Source organism: Gorilla gorilla, chromosome 1, assembly GCF_029281585.2.
Source record: "Gorilla gorilla gorilla isolate KB3781 chromosome 1, NHGRI_mGorGor1-v2.1_pri, whole genome shotgun sequence".
Lineage (NCBI taxonomy): Eukaryota > Metazoa > Chordata > Mammalia > Primates > Hominidae > Gorilla > Gorilla gorilla.
The window spans coordinates 136492996-136507044 of record NC_073224.2 but is presented as its reverse complement, the minus strand read 5'-3'; positions in this window follow the sequence as shown (position 1 = coordinate 136507044).

Genomic DNA, 14049 nt, shown 5'->3' with positions numbered 1-14049 from the left:
TTAATATTTCTCTAAAAATTAAAAAGTATATAACACATCTTATATCCTCAGACTCAATCACTTATATGTGGCATGATCATGTCCTAATATCCCCAAGTTTCTATCACCGGGAAAAGAATCAGCCATCACCAACAAGTAAATAATTTTTACTTTAGTTTTCATCTAGAATCTGACCATTGAGTACACTGCACCAGGCTCTAAGCTCATACCTATCACCCTTGCTATTATTCAATTGGTAGGTCTTCTGGTTTTCTCTTTCCACATATTTTCAACTTCGTATTGCTGTATGTTTCCTCTCTCCTTACCCATCCTACCACTGCACCCTTTCCTCATAGTCTTCTATACTTTTGCTTTTTAGAATTCTATTCTACCCTAAAGATTCTCGTCTAGGTTTCCAATTCCTTCATAGAATGCTAGTTCATCTTACGTTTTCCAGACACAAATGCAGACAGAGGAGACAGATGTCAATATTTGGGACCTTGTATACAACGTTGATTTTACCTTCAGTTTGTCAACCTCAGTTTCAGTGATCTTCACTTCCATTCAATTTCAATCTCCTACTACAGAAAACCTTTTGTCTTCTGTAAGTATCAGCCTCTAAAATCTTGAGACTTAATAGGCTATTAAAAAAAATCATACCTTCTTTCTTTGTGTCTCTCTTATTTAAGTCATCTTCTCCAATTTCACTGAAACATCTTTTTTCTTTACCACTTATTTTCATCCCAACCTATCAGGCTCTTTGATTTTCTTTCCTCCTGATGTAAAATAGATGAAATAGTTTATTGTTTCAACCAGTCTTTCAATCCACTTCTTACACTAATTAAGAACTCCAAACCCTTGACTAATGTACACTCTATCTGATTGTATACACATCACTACAGAAAAATTGTGCATCTATATTTTTGCGATCAAAAAAGTTTAAAGTCTCCAAACTGAGAAGTACCAAACTGGGAAGTGAGAAGTACCTTCCTCACTCCCATTTTCATTGCAATCCAATTCAAACTTCATTATTCTCAAACTGCCTATAGCACCGCCTTCTTCCCTCTGGCAAATGTCTACATTTCCCAATTTGTAAAAGAAAATAAGATCACTTTAGCAAAATTTCATCAATTTTCCTGATACCCCACAACCAGATTTAATTGCATCCATCTCTACTTTTAATTCTATCTCAAAGCAGGTTGTCCTGTTCCTGTCTAAGGTCTATCATTATTCCTGTGGTCTCCATCAATACTAACTGTTTTCATGTCATTAAATATTTTCCCTCATCTAATTCCTTTCTTGCAATCCGCAAATGTGCTGTCTCTCCCACCTTAACAAACAACAAATATGTTCTTTGTTTATAATCGCCTTTACTATTTTCCTTCTCAACACATTCACTTTCAAATCACTAACACACACACACACACACATACACGCATTTATATACAGAGAGAGAGAAAGAAAGAAAAAATTTTAATTACTAAAATCTGAAACCTGGTTTTACTCCACTGAGATGGTTCTCTGCGTGGTCAACAATCCCTAGCTGGGAAATCTGATGTGTACTTTGCAATCACTTTACATGACCTGTTTGTAGTATTTGACTTTTTGATCTTTTCATCTTTGTGATTATTTTTATCTCTTGGTTTACATAAAACCACATATTTAGCCACATACTTATTCCTTCAACAAATATTGATGGAGAAGATACTGTATGCTGCCTCTGTGCCAATTCAGAAGGTTATATTCTTGTCCCTATACCTGGAGTTCTGCCAATTTAATCCTGCCTTTCATGTAGAATTTGCCTTCTCCAATAAGACTTCTGACAAACTCAACCCTAAGTAATCTCTCCAGCCTCTATAATCGTATAAGGGTTACAGTATAAACTAACTCCTTTAGTATTTAATTATAACTACTTTGAATAGTTGAAGTATATCCTTTTTGGTCTTATGTCCTGAAGGAACTCACAATTGAGTTGAGAGTGCTTTCAAGGCAGTGACCACATGTTATGTTTTCTCTTTTCTGTTGCCTTTTAAGTGACAGAAAAATATTCAGTAAAACTATATTAATTTATATTAATCTTCACATTCATGTTTCTCAATTATAAACCTCAAACGACACCAATTTAAACTTTCTTTCTCTAAACTTCTACCTATATGAATCAATCTGGCTACAGAACGATTATGCATTCAGGATATTTGTGCCTCTTCAGAATTTAAGGTCTTCAAACTGCGTTTGAACTGAGTCAAATTGCTCACTATAATATTTCATTTATATTCTCATTAAAAATTTGGAAGTATAAATAAAATTGATAATTGTATAATAAAATAGAATAAAATAAATTTCAGAGTAAGAGAACATTAAATGGCCAATTTCCATTAAAAAATTCCCTTTATCCCTCCATAAAGCAAAAGATCCCATCAATTTCAAAATGTTAAGGAGTAGATAATACATTATTTTTAATAAAATTGATTCCAACACTTAGGAGAAATTCCAAAACATAAAACAACAAAAATACAGACCAATCGTATTCATGAATATTGATGTAAAAGTCCATAATGACATAATTTATTTTACTCTAGCTTAATTTTTATTTTAAGGTCAGGGGTACATGTGCAGGATGTGCAGGTTTGTTACACAGGTAAACATGTGACATGGAGATTGTTGTACAGATTATTTTATCACCCAGGTATTAGACCTGGTATACAAAAACTAACACAAGGTGGATTAAAAGACTTAAATGTAAAACCCAAAATTAGTTATTAGTTATTTCCTGATCGCCTCCCTCCTCCCACCCTCCAACCGCTGAGAGGCTCCCGTGTGTGTTGTTTCCCTCTATATGTCCATGTATTTTCGTCATTTAGCTCCCACTTATAAATGAGAAGATGAGATATTTAGTTTTCTGTTTCCATGTTAGTTCGATGAGGAAAATGTCCTTCAGCTTCACCCATGTCCCTGGAAAGGACACAATCGTGTTCTTTTTTGTGGCTGCATAGTACTCCATGGTGTACATGTACCACGTTTTTTTTTTATTGAGTCTATCATCTTTGATGGGCATTTAGGTTGATTCCATGTCTTTGCTATTGTGAATAGTGCTTGAGGGAACATACACACGCATGTGTCTTTATAATAATAGAATGGTTTATAATCCTTTAGGTATATACTCAGTAATGGTATTGCTGGGTTGAATGGTATTTCTGTCTTTAGGTCTTTGAGAAATAGCCACACTGTTTTCCACAATGGTTGAACTAATTTACACTCCCAAAAACGGTGTATAAGCATTCCTTTTCCTCCACAACCTCGCCAGCATCTGTTGTTTTTTTTTTAATAATGGTCATTCTGACTGGTGTGAGATGGTATCTCATTGTGGTTTTGATTTGTATTTCTCTAATGATGAGTGATGTTGAGATATTTTTTCATATGCTTGTTGGCTGCATGTATGTCTTCTTTTGAGAAGTGTCTGTTCAGTCTTTTGCCCACTTTTTAATGGGGTTGTTTGTTTTTTTCTTGTAAATTTGTTGAAGTTCCTTATAGATGCTGGATATTAGACTTTTGTCAGATGCATAGTGTGCAAAAATTTTCTCCAATTCAGTAGGTTGTCTGTTTACTCTGTTGATAGTTTCTTTTGCTATGCAGAAGCTATTTAGTTTAATTAGATCCCATATGTCAATTTTTTGCTTTTGCTGCAATTGCTTTGGGTGTCATCATAAAATCTTTGCCTGTGCCTATGTCCTGAATGGTATTGCCTAGATTGTCTTCCAGGGTTTTCATAGTTTGGAGTTTTACATTTAAGTCTTTAATCCATCTAGAGTTAATTTATGTATATGGTGTAAGGAAGAATTCCAGTTTCAGTTTTCTGCATATGGCTAGCCAATTCTCCTAGCACCATTTATTAAATAGGGAACTGTTTCCCTATTGCTTGTTTTTGTTAGGTTTGTCAAAGATCAGATAGTTGTAGGTGTATGATCTTATTTCTGTGTTCTCTATTCTGTTCCATTTGTCTATGTACCTGTTCTTGTACCAGTATCATGCTGTTTTGGTTACTGTAGCCATGTAGTATAGTTTGAAGTCAGGTAGCATGATTCCTCCAACTTTGTTCTATTTGCTTAGGATTGCCTTGGCTATTTGGGCATTTTTTAGGTTCTATATAAATTTTAAATAGATTTTCCTAGTTCTGCACAAATGTCAGCAGTAGTTTAATGGGAACAACATTGAGTCTATAAATTGCTTTGGGCAATATGGCCATTTAAATGATATTGATTCTCTCTATACTTAAGTGTAGAGAGTGTTTTCCATTTCTGTCATCTCTGATTTCTTTTAGCTATGGTTTATAGTTCTCTTCATAGAGATCATTCACTTCCCTTGTTAGCTGTATTCCTAGGTATTTTATTCTTTTTGTGTCAGTTGTGAATGGGAGTTTGTTTGTGATTTAGCTCTTGGCTTGATGATTGTTGGTGTATAAGAATGTTAGTTGGCACATTAATTTTGTATCCTGGGACTTTTGCAAAGTTGTTTATCAGCTTAAGAAGCTTTTGGGATAAGATGATGGGGTTTTCTAGTCCTAGGATCATGTAATCTACAAACAGGGATAGTTTGACTTCCTCTCTTCCTATTTGAATGCCCTATATTGCTTTCTCTTGCCTGATTGCTCTGGCCAGAACTTCCAATGTTATGTTGAATAGGAGTGGTGAAAATAGACATTCTTGTGTTGTGCCAGTTTTCAAGAGGAATGTTTCCAGCTTTTGCCCATTCAGTATGATGCTGGCTCTGGGTTTGCCATATATGGCTCATTATTTTGAGATATGTTCCTAAAATACCTAGTTTATTAAGAGTTTTTAACATGAAGGGATTCTGTGTTTTATCAGAAGACTCTTCTTCTGCATCTATTGAAATAATCATGTCCATTTTTTTTTTTTTGGAAACAAAGCCTTGCTCCATTGCCCAGCCTGGAGTGCAGTGGCATAATCTCGGCTCACTGCAACCTCCACCTCCCATGTTCAAGTGATTCTCATGACTCAGACACCTGAGTAGCTTGGATTACAGGTGTGTGCCACCACATCTGGCTAATTTTTGTACTTTTAGCAGAGATGGGGTTTCACCATGTCGGCCAGGCTGGTCTCAAACTCCTAGCCTTGTGTGATCTGCCATCCACAGCCTCCCAAGGTGCTGGGATTACAGGCATAAACTACCATCCCTGACTTTGTCTTTAGTTCTGTTTATGTGATGAATCACATTTTTTGTTTTGCCTATGAACCAAACTTGCATCTGATAGATGAAGCCTACTTGATCATGGTGGATAAGCTTTTTGATGCACTGCTGGATTTGGTTTGTCAGTATTTTCTTGAGGATTTTTGCATTTGTGTTTGTCAAGGATATTGGCCTGAAGTTTTCTTTTTTTGTTGTGTCTCTTCCAAGTTTTGGTATCATGATGATGTTTGCCTCAAAGAATGAGTTATGGAGGAGTCCCACCTTTTCAATTTTTGAAATCATTTCAGTAGGAATGGTACCAGCTCTTCTTTGTACATCTGGTAGAATTCAGCTGTGAATCCTTCTGGCCCTGGGCTTTTTTTGGTTGGTAGGCTATTTATTAATGCTTCAATTTCAGAGATCATTGTTGGTATGCTTAGGGATTCAATTTTTTCCTTGTTCAGTCCTGGGAGGGTATATGTATCCAGGAATCTATCCACTTCTTCCAGATTTTTTAGCTTATGTGCATAGAGGTGTTTATAATATTTTCTGATGGTTGTTGGTATTTCTGTAGGGTCTGTGGAAATATATCCCTTATTATTTCTGATTTTGTTTATTTGAATCTTCTATCTTTTCTTCTTTACTAGTCTAGCTAGTGTTCTACCTATTTCATTAATTTTTTTTTCAAAAAAAAACTGCTCCTGGATTTATTAATCTGCTGAATGGTTTTTCCACCTCTCTATTTTCAGTTAAGCACTAATTTTGGTTATTTCTTGTCTTTTGCTAGCTTTGGGATTTGTTTGCTCTTGGTTCTCTAGCTCTTTTAGATGTGATGTTAGATTTTTAATTTGAGATTTTTCTAGCTTTTTCATGTGGCCTTTAGTGATATAATTTCCCCCAAACACTGCCTTAGCTGTGTCCCAGAGATTCTGGTACATTTTATCATTTTTCTCATTAGTTTCAAAGAACTTCTTGATTTCTGCCTTAATTTCATTATTTACCCAAAAGTCATTCAGGAACAGGTTATTCAATTTTCACATAATTGTATGGTGTTGAGAGAATTTCTTAGACTTGAGTTCTAATTTGATAGCACTGTGGTCTGAGAGGCTGTTTGTTGTGATTTCAGTTCTTTGGCATTTTCCTAGGAGTGTTTTAATTCTGATTATGTGATCGATTTTAGAGTAAGTGTCATGTAGCGACGAGAAAAATGTATATTCTGTTGTTTTGGGGTGGAGAGTTTGTATATATCAATGAGGTCCAATTGATCAAGAGCTGAGTTCAGGTCCTAAATATCTGTGTTAATTTTGTATCTCAATGATCTGTCAAATATTGTCAGTGGGGTGTTGAAGTCTCCCACTATTATCGTGTGGAGGGTCTAACTTTGAAGATCTCTAAGAACTTGCTTTATGACTCTGGGTGCTCTTGTGTTAGGTGCATTTATATTTAGGATATGTAGCTCTTCTGGTTGTATTGAACCTTTTATCATTATGTAATGTCCTTCTTTGTCATTTTTGATCTTCGTTGGTTTAAAGGCTGTTTTTTTGGAAACTAGGATTCCAACCCATGCTTTTTTCTGTCTTCTATTTGCTTGGTAAATTTTCCTCCATCCCTTTATTTTGGGTCTATGTGTGTCTTTTCATGGGAGATGGGTCTTTTGAAGACAGCATACCAATGAATCTTGGTTCTTTATCGAGCTTGTCACTCCATGTCTTTTAATTGGGACATTTAGCCTGTTTCCATTTACGGATAGTATTGTTATGTATGGATTTGATCTTGTCATCATGATGCTACCTAGTTATTTTGCTGACTTGTTTATGTGGTTGCTTTATAGTGTCACTGGTCAGTGTGTTTTTGAAGTCAATGGTAGTAGTTTTTCCTTTCTATATTTAGTGCTTCCTTCAGGAGTTCTTGTAAGGCAGGTCTGGTGGTAATGAATTCCCTCGGCATTTGCTTATTTGAAAAGAATTTTGTTTTTCCTTCACTTATGAAGCTTAATTTGGCTGGATATGAAATTCTGGGTTAGAATTGCTTTTCTTTAAGAATGTTAAATATTGGCCCCCAATGTTTTCTGGCTTTTCGCATTTCCACTGAGAGGTCTGTTGTTAGTGTGATGAGCTTCTTTTGTAGATGACCTGGCCTTTCTCCCTGGATGCTATTAACACTTTTTCTTTCATATCAACTTTGCAGAATCTGAAGATTATGTGTCTTGGGGATGATCTTCTCACAGAGTATCTTACTGGGGTTGTCTACATTTTCTGAGTTTGAATGTTGGCCTGTCTAGCAAGGTTGGGCAAGTTCTACAGAGTGATATCCTGAAATATGTTTTCCAAATTGGTACTCTTCTCCTCAGCTCTTTCAGGTACATCAATCAGTTGTAAATTTAAGATTTTACATAATCCCATATTTCTTGGAGGTTTTGTTCATTCCTTTTTATTCTTTTTTCTCTATACTTTTCTGCCTGTCTTATTTCAGAAAGACAGTCTTCATGCTCTGAGATTCCACTGTTTGATCTATTCTGCTATTAATACTTGCAATTGCATTATGAAATTCTTGTATTGTGTTTTGCAGCTCTATCAAGTTGATTATGTTCTTCTCTATCCTAGCTCTTTTGTCAGCTTCAGCAATGTTTTATCATGATTTTTATCTTCCTTGCAATAAGTTAGAATGTGCTTCTGTAGCTCAGTGAAGATCATCTTTATCCATGTTCTGAGGTCTACTGTTATTTCAGCCATGTCAGCCTTAGTCTCATTCCAAACCCTTGCTGGAGAGGGATGTGGTCATTTGGAGGAGAGAGGGAACTCTGGCTTTTTGAGTTTTCCATGTTCTTTGTGCTGATTCTTTCTCATTTTTGTGGGCTTATCTACCTTCAATCTTTGAGGTTGCTGACCTTTAGATTGAGTGTTTTTTGTTTGTTTGTTTGTTTTTTTCAGTCTGGCCACTTTTCTGTAGTGCTGGTGCAGTTTTCTGGGCATCCTCTTGAGTCCCGAGTCATCTCAGATTTTCTAGTACCTGATGGTGTCATCAGCAAAAGCTGTGAAACAGCAAAGATGACAGCCTGCCCCTTCATCTGGGAGTTCCATCCCAGGTGAATACAGAGCTGTTGCTAGGCTGAATGCACCTACAGGAGGGAGGAGGCTTGAGACCCTGGCTGGGATGTCTCACCCAGCCAAGTGGAACAGAATCAGGTACCTACCTAAATAAGCAGTTTAGCCTGCTTTTGTAGAGCAGCTGAGCTGTGCTGTGCTGTGTTGTGCTGAGATGCTGTTTCTATCCCTCATTGGTTTGGGCTTTCTAAAGCCTGGAGGCTGGAACTGCTAAGTTGCCAAAACAGCAAAGATGGCAGTCCACCCCTCCCTTTAGTAACTCAGTCCCAGAAAGTTTTCAAATCTCTGTCAGCCAAAGAACATCAATGGGAGTGGCTGGAGGCCTTGGTTCAGAAGTACTGCCCAGTGATGAGGAACAGATCAGGGAAATGCTTAAGGAAGCAGTCTTTCCATGCTTTCATAGAGAAGTTGTGCCATGCTGGCATACCACTTCCATCCCCAGATGGTTTGGACTCTCCTAAGCCAAGAGGCTGAAATGGCTAAGTTTTCCAAACAGTAAAGATGGTGGCCCACCCCTTCTGAAATATTTTTAAAAGCCCCAGCATCATATTAAGAGAATTATGACCTAGTGGGATTTATTCCAGAAGTACACAGATGAATCAATATTGAACATGGTGATAACTCCAAGAAAAAATATCCTATGATGGCTGCCTCCATAGATGCTAATGTAGCATTTCATAAAATTCAACAATCTTTTGGATTTTTTAAAAATCACACAATAATTTAGTCATAGATAAATACTTCCTTAACATAAGAATTGTATATTTTTCCTTCAAATCCAGCATCATGTTTAATAGAAAATACTAAAAGCAATGCCACTAAAATAAAAAGAAAACTCAGGGTCTCAGTGATAACATCTTTAGCTAATAGTGTAACTGTGATATTTTGTGCATATATATTCATAAATTTATGATTTAATTATAAATAGAAGCCTTTAGCAAAAGAAATATTCCTTCATCTAGTTTAACGCTTTGGGGTCTGAAATTTATTTGTTTTATATTAAGATCACCACTCCTACTTTTTCTTTTAAATGTGTATTTTCATCATTTATTTCTGTTAGTCACTAAAATTATCCTGCTTAATATTCCCTTTTTGTGTCAGCCATAAACCAAAGCCACTGTAAGTATCATAGCAGTAAAAGGGTTAATTTAGCAATTAATTAGAAATTACACAAATGTTAGAGGAGCTAGAAAAGTGAAGTTCTGGAAATGCGGAATTGGAGGCTCAGAGAAATAGGCACCTACCACACTGCCTAAAATACAGGCATGGGTGTGATGTCTGAATTTGTCAGAATATCCAAGAAGCCATGCACATCTGTCTACAAACATGGTCTGCACTGGGGGTGTTTATAGAGTGACTAGAGAAAATGGCCTGCTGTGTGGGCTCTGCAGCCTCTGCCTGTGCATAACCATGGCCCTGATGGTGAACACTAAGTCAGTGTTGGTCAGCAGGTCAGGTGTTCAGGAGATACTTTGACTCAAAGCAGGAGGAGGACAAGAATAGCTGAGGTCTACCAGGTAAGCTGCATTTGACCATTACCATGTCTGACCACCACGGTCTTCCGAAAGAAATGTCCTTGGCTTCCCTTCCACCCTCCAGACCTTGCAGGAATTCCTGCCTTTGACCACTTCTAACCAGGCACCATTGAATGAAGCGGAATCTGGGAAACAGTTTCCAGACTTAGACAGTAGCAGTAATATCAGTTTGACAACAGATAATTCAGTATTCCTTCATGTGATTTAGTATGCTTATTTATATACTACATAATTAAAATTTTAGAATTACATTGACTCACAGATATTTCAAATATGGCAATCAACAAACTTACTCTATTTTCCATGTTATTTCTCTATTCTTCTCCTACTTTGTAAATGGTTGACATTTTCCCATTGTTAGGGCATATTAAATTTATATTTGGTTTGTCTTCATCTCCACATTCCCTCTAGTCTTGGTTCTTAATAAGATACAGAAAGGAGGAAGGAATAAACCAGTCAGGCATGCAGTAAGTAAACCTCTTTCAAAATAAGAACACCCTAAAAATCAAGCTGCAGCTCCAGATAAGAAAGAGCCCACATCCTTGAATGGAAATGCCTACTCTCTGAACCTAGATGAACAAATTCCACTCCTTTTTTGGACACATTTCCCTCTCCTGTGCACCTTTGTCTCATTTCACGTGCTTCCTCCCAACTGGTCCTTACCTTCCACCTATTTTATGTATACCTATCTTTCTGTGATTGGCCACAGGATGAATCTTCATTTGCAATAAGTGTAATGTCACTCCAGCCCTTGACTGATTGGGGGCTAAGCCTTCATCTCTGCCTCCAATTGGTTCTTTTCACTATTGTGTCTCTTTCTGAGTGGTGCTTTCTTCAAAACAGCCCACAGACCAGTGAGCACATTCCTACCCCTTCCCAGTCCATAAATACCCCAAACGTAGCCCCACAGCCAGCAACTGTCTTTCAGGTCCCCTCTCTTTGCTGAGACCTTTTCTGTCATTTAATAAATCTGACTGTGCCTTACTCTCTTGTGTCCATGTGCCTTATTCTTCTTGACCGTGGGACAAGAACCCGGAGCTCACTGGTGGCAGGAGTAAAAGAGTTGTAATACTCCCTCCCTCTCACCAAACAACGACAGGAGTGCAAAAGTTAGAACAATGTGTTCCAAGTTCATTACTTTTACATTGCTTTCCAGTTGCCCCTTGTTTGATTAAGGTTCATCAGTCAGCAGTTTCCTCAATAAGCACTTATGGGAGCAATAACTCCTGAATAAATTATATATTCAAAACAATTTATCTGTTGAATTTTCACTTGAAGTATAACTTGGCTGAACAGATAATTATTGGCTTACACATTTCACCCTGCCTATCATATAGGTATCGCTCTATTGTCCTGTGATGCTGAATACTGCTCAAGAAAAACATGTTTGGATCGATTTGTTTTATTCTCTTTTACCTGACTTGATATTAGGCCTACTTTTGAAAAGCATTCTTTTTTTTATTTTTAAGAATCAATAACTTTATTAAGATGTACCTCAGTATTGACCATTGTGGTTTAAGTTGCCCTGGCATATGGTATGCCTTTTCAATAATACAAAACCAAGCCTTCTTTTATTTCAGGAATGTTTGCTTTAATTATATGTTTCTATATTCTGTTCTATTATTCTGGCTTTCTTCTTGCTTAACTCCAATTATGTGTATTTTATTTGCTTTGCTTTTCTTCAGTATCTAACCATTCCCTTGACATTTTTTCAACTCCTCTGTATTTCCATTTTATTTTGGTAACTTTTCTCGTTCTGTACTCCAGGTCTCTTCCTCTGTTATCCTCAGTGTATACATTGTCTCGTACTTCTTCCAATTTTTTCTTCATTTCTGTGATTTTTTTTGTTTCTTCTACTTTTTTCCTGTGTTGTGTCAACATACATTTCATTATCTGCTGTTTCCTTACCATATTTTCCCTAAAATCTTGTGTTTTCACTTTTAGGCCTTTCCTCGTAGAAGTGATTATTTTATTATTTGATTTTTCTAACCTTTTAGTTCATGATTAAATTTTTGGTTAGAAATTTCTCCTGTCCCTTTTCATTTTGTGAGTTGTTCTTTGAGGAAGTCTTTCCCATTATATTTCTTATAGTATTTTTTGTGTCAATGTTGGGCTAACTTTTACTTCCAACTATGGAATAAAATAGTTTTTCTTGTCTAGATATTGTAAGATTTTCCTTTAAGAAGTACAATTTCACCAATATTTTCTAAGATATGTCACCATTAATCCATTTTTCTCCTCTGTATATTTATTTTATTCATTTTGCCCCATTTGTCATTTCAGGTTCTGTTTTGTCCTCTCCAGATCCCATGGTCCCTTGTTCATATTGGCCTTTCCTGAGATCTGCTGCTCCTGGGTCACTTTGCTCTTCCACTTCTGTGTGGCTTATTGTATTAGTCCATTTTCATGCTTCTGATAAAGATAGACCCAAGTCTGGGAAGAAAAAGAGGTTTAATGAACTTACAGTTCCACATGTCTGGGGAGGCCTCACAATCACGGCAGAAGGCAATGAGGAGCAAGTCACATCTTACGTGGATAGCGGCAGGCAAAAAGAGAGCTTGCGCAGGGGAACTCCTCTTTTTAAAACAATCAGATCTCATGAGACTTATTCACTATCATGAGAAAAGCACAAGAAAGACCTACCGTCATGATTAAATGATTCAATTACTTCCCACTGGGTCACTCCCATGACACATGAGAATTGTTGGAGTTGAAATTCAAGATAAGATCTGGGTGGGGGCACAGCCAATCCATATCATTCCACTCTAGCCTCTCCCAAATCTTATGTCCTCGCATTTCAAAACCAATCATGCCTTTCCAACAGTCCCCCAAAGCCATAACTCATTTTAGTATTAACCCAAAAGTCCACAGCAAAGTCTCATCTGAGAAAAACCAAGTCCCTTCCACTGATGAGCCTGTAAAATTCAAAAAACAGTTAGTTATTTCCTAGGTAAAACAGGGGTACAGGCATTGGGTAAATACAGTCACTCCGAAAGAGATAAATTGGCCAAAACAAAGGGGCTACAGGCCCCTGCAAGTCCAAAATTCAGCAGCACAATCAAATCTTAAAGCTCCAAAATGACCTCCTTTGACTCCATGTCTCACATCTGGGTCATGCTGATGCAAGAGGTGGGTTCCCATGGTCTTGGGCAGCTCCACCTCTGTGGCTTTGCAGGGTACAGACTCCCTCCCAGCTTCTTTCATGGGCTGGTGTTGAGTGTCTGACTTTTCTAGGTACACGGTGCAAACTGTAGGTGGATCTACCATTCTGGGCTCTGGAGGATGGTGGCCCTCTTCTCACAGCTCCACTAGGTGGTGCCACAGTAGTGATTCTGTGTGGGAGCCCTGACACCACATTTCCCTTCTGCACTGCCCTAGCAGAAGTTCTCCATGAAGCCCCAACCCTGCAGCAAACTTCTGCCTGGACATCCAGACATTTCCGTACATCCTTTAAAATCTAGGTGGAGGTTCCCAAACCTTAATTCTTGACTTCTGTGCACCTGCAGGCTTAACACCACATGGAAACTGCCAAGGTTTGGGGCTTGCAGCCTTTGAAGCCACAGCCTGAGCTATACTTTGACTTCTTTTAGTCATGGCTGGAGCAGCTGGGATGCAGGGTATGAAGTCCCCAGACTCACACAGCATGGGGACTCTAGGCCCGGCCCCTGAAACCATTTTTTTCTCCTAGGCCTCTGGGCCTGTAATGAGAGGGGCTGCCATAAAGACCTCTGACATGCTCTGGAGACATTTTCCCCATTGTCTTGGGGATTGATATTCGGCTCTTCATTACTTATGCAAATTTCTTCAGCTGGCTTGAATTTCTCCTCTGAAAATGAGATTTTTCTTTTCTATCACAATGTCAGGCTGCAAATTTTCCAAACTTTCGTGCTCTGTTTTCCTTTTAAAACTGAATGCCTTTAACAGCACCCAAGTCACCTCTTGAATGCTTTGCTGCTTAGAAGTGTCTTCCACAAGATACCCTATATCATCTCTCTCAAGTTTAAAGTTCCAAATTTCTGGGGCAGAGGTAAAATGCCACCAGTCTCTTTGCTAAAACATAACAAGTGTCATCTTTTTTCCAGTTCCCAACAAATTCCTCAACTCCATCTGAGACCACCTAGCCTGGTCCTTATTGTTCATATCACTATTAGCATTTTGGCCAAAGCCATTCAACAATTCTCTAAGAAGTTCTAAACTTTCTTACATTTTCTGTCTACTTTTGAACACTCCAAACTGTTCCAACCTCT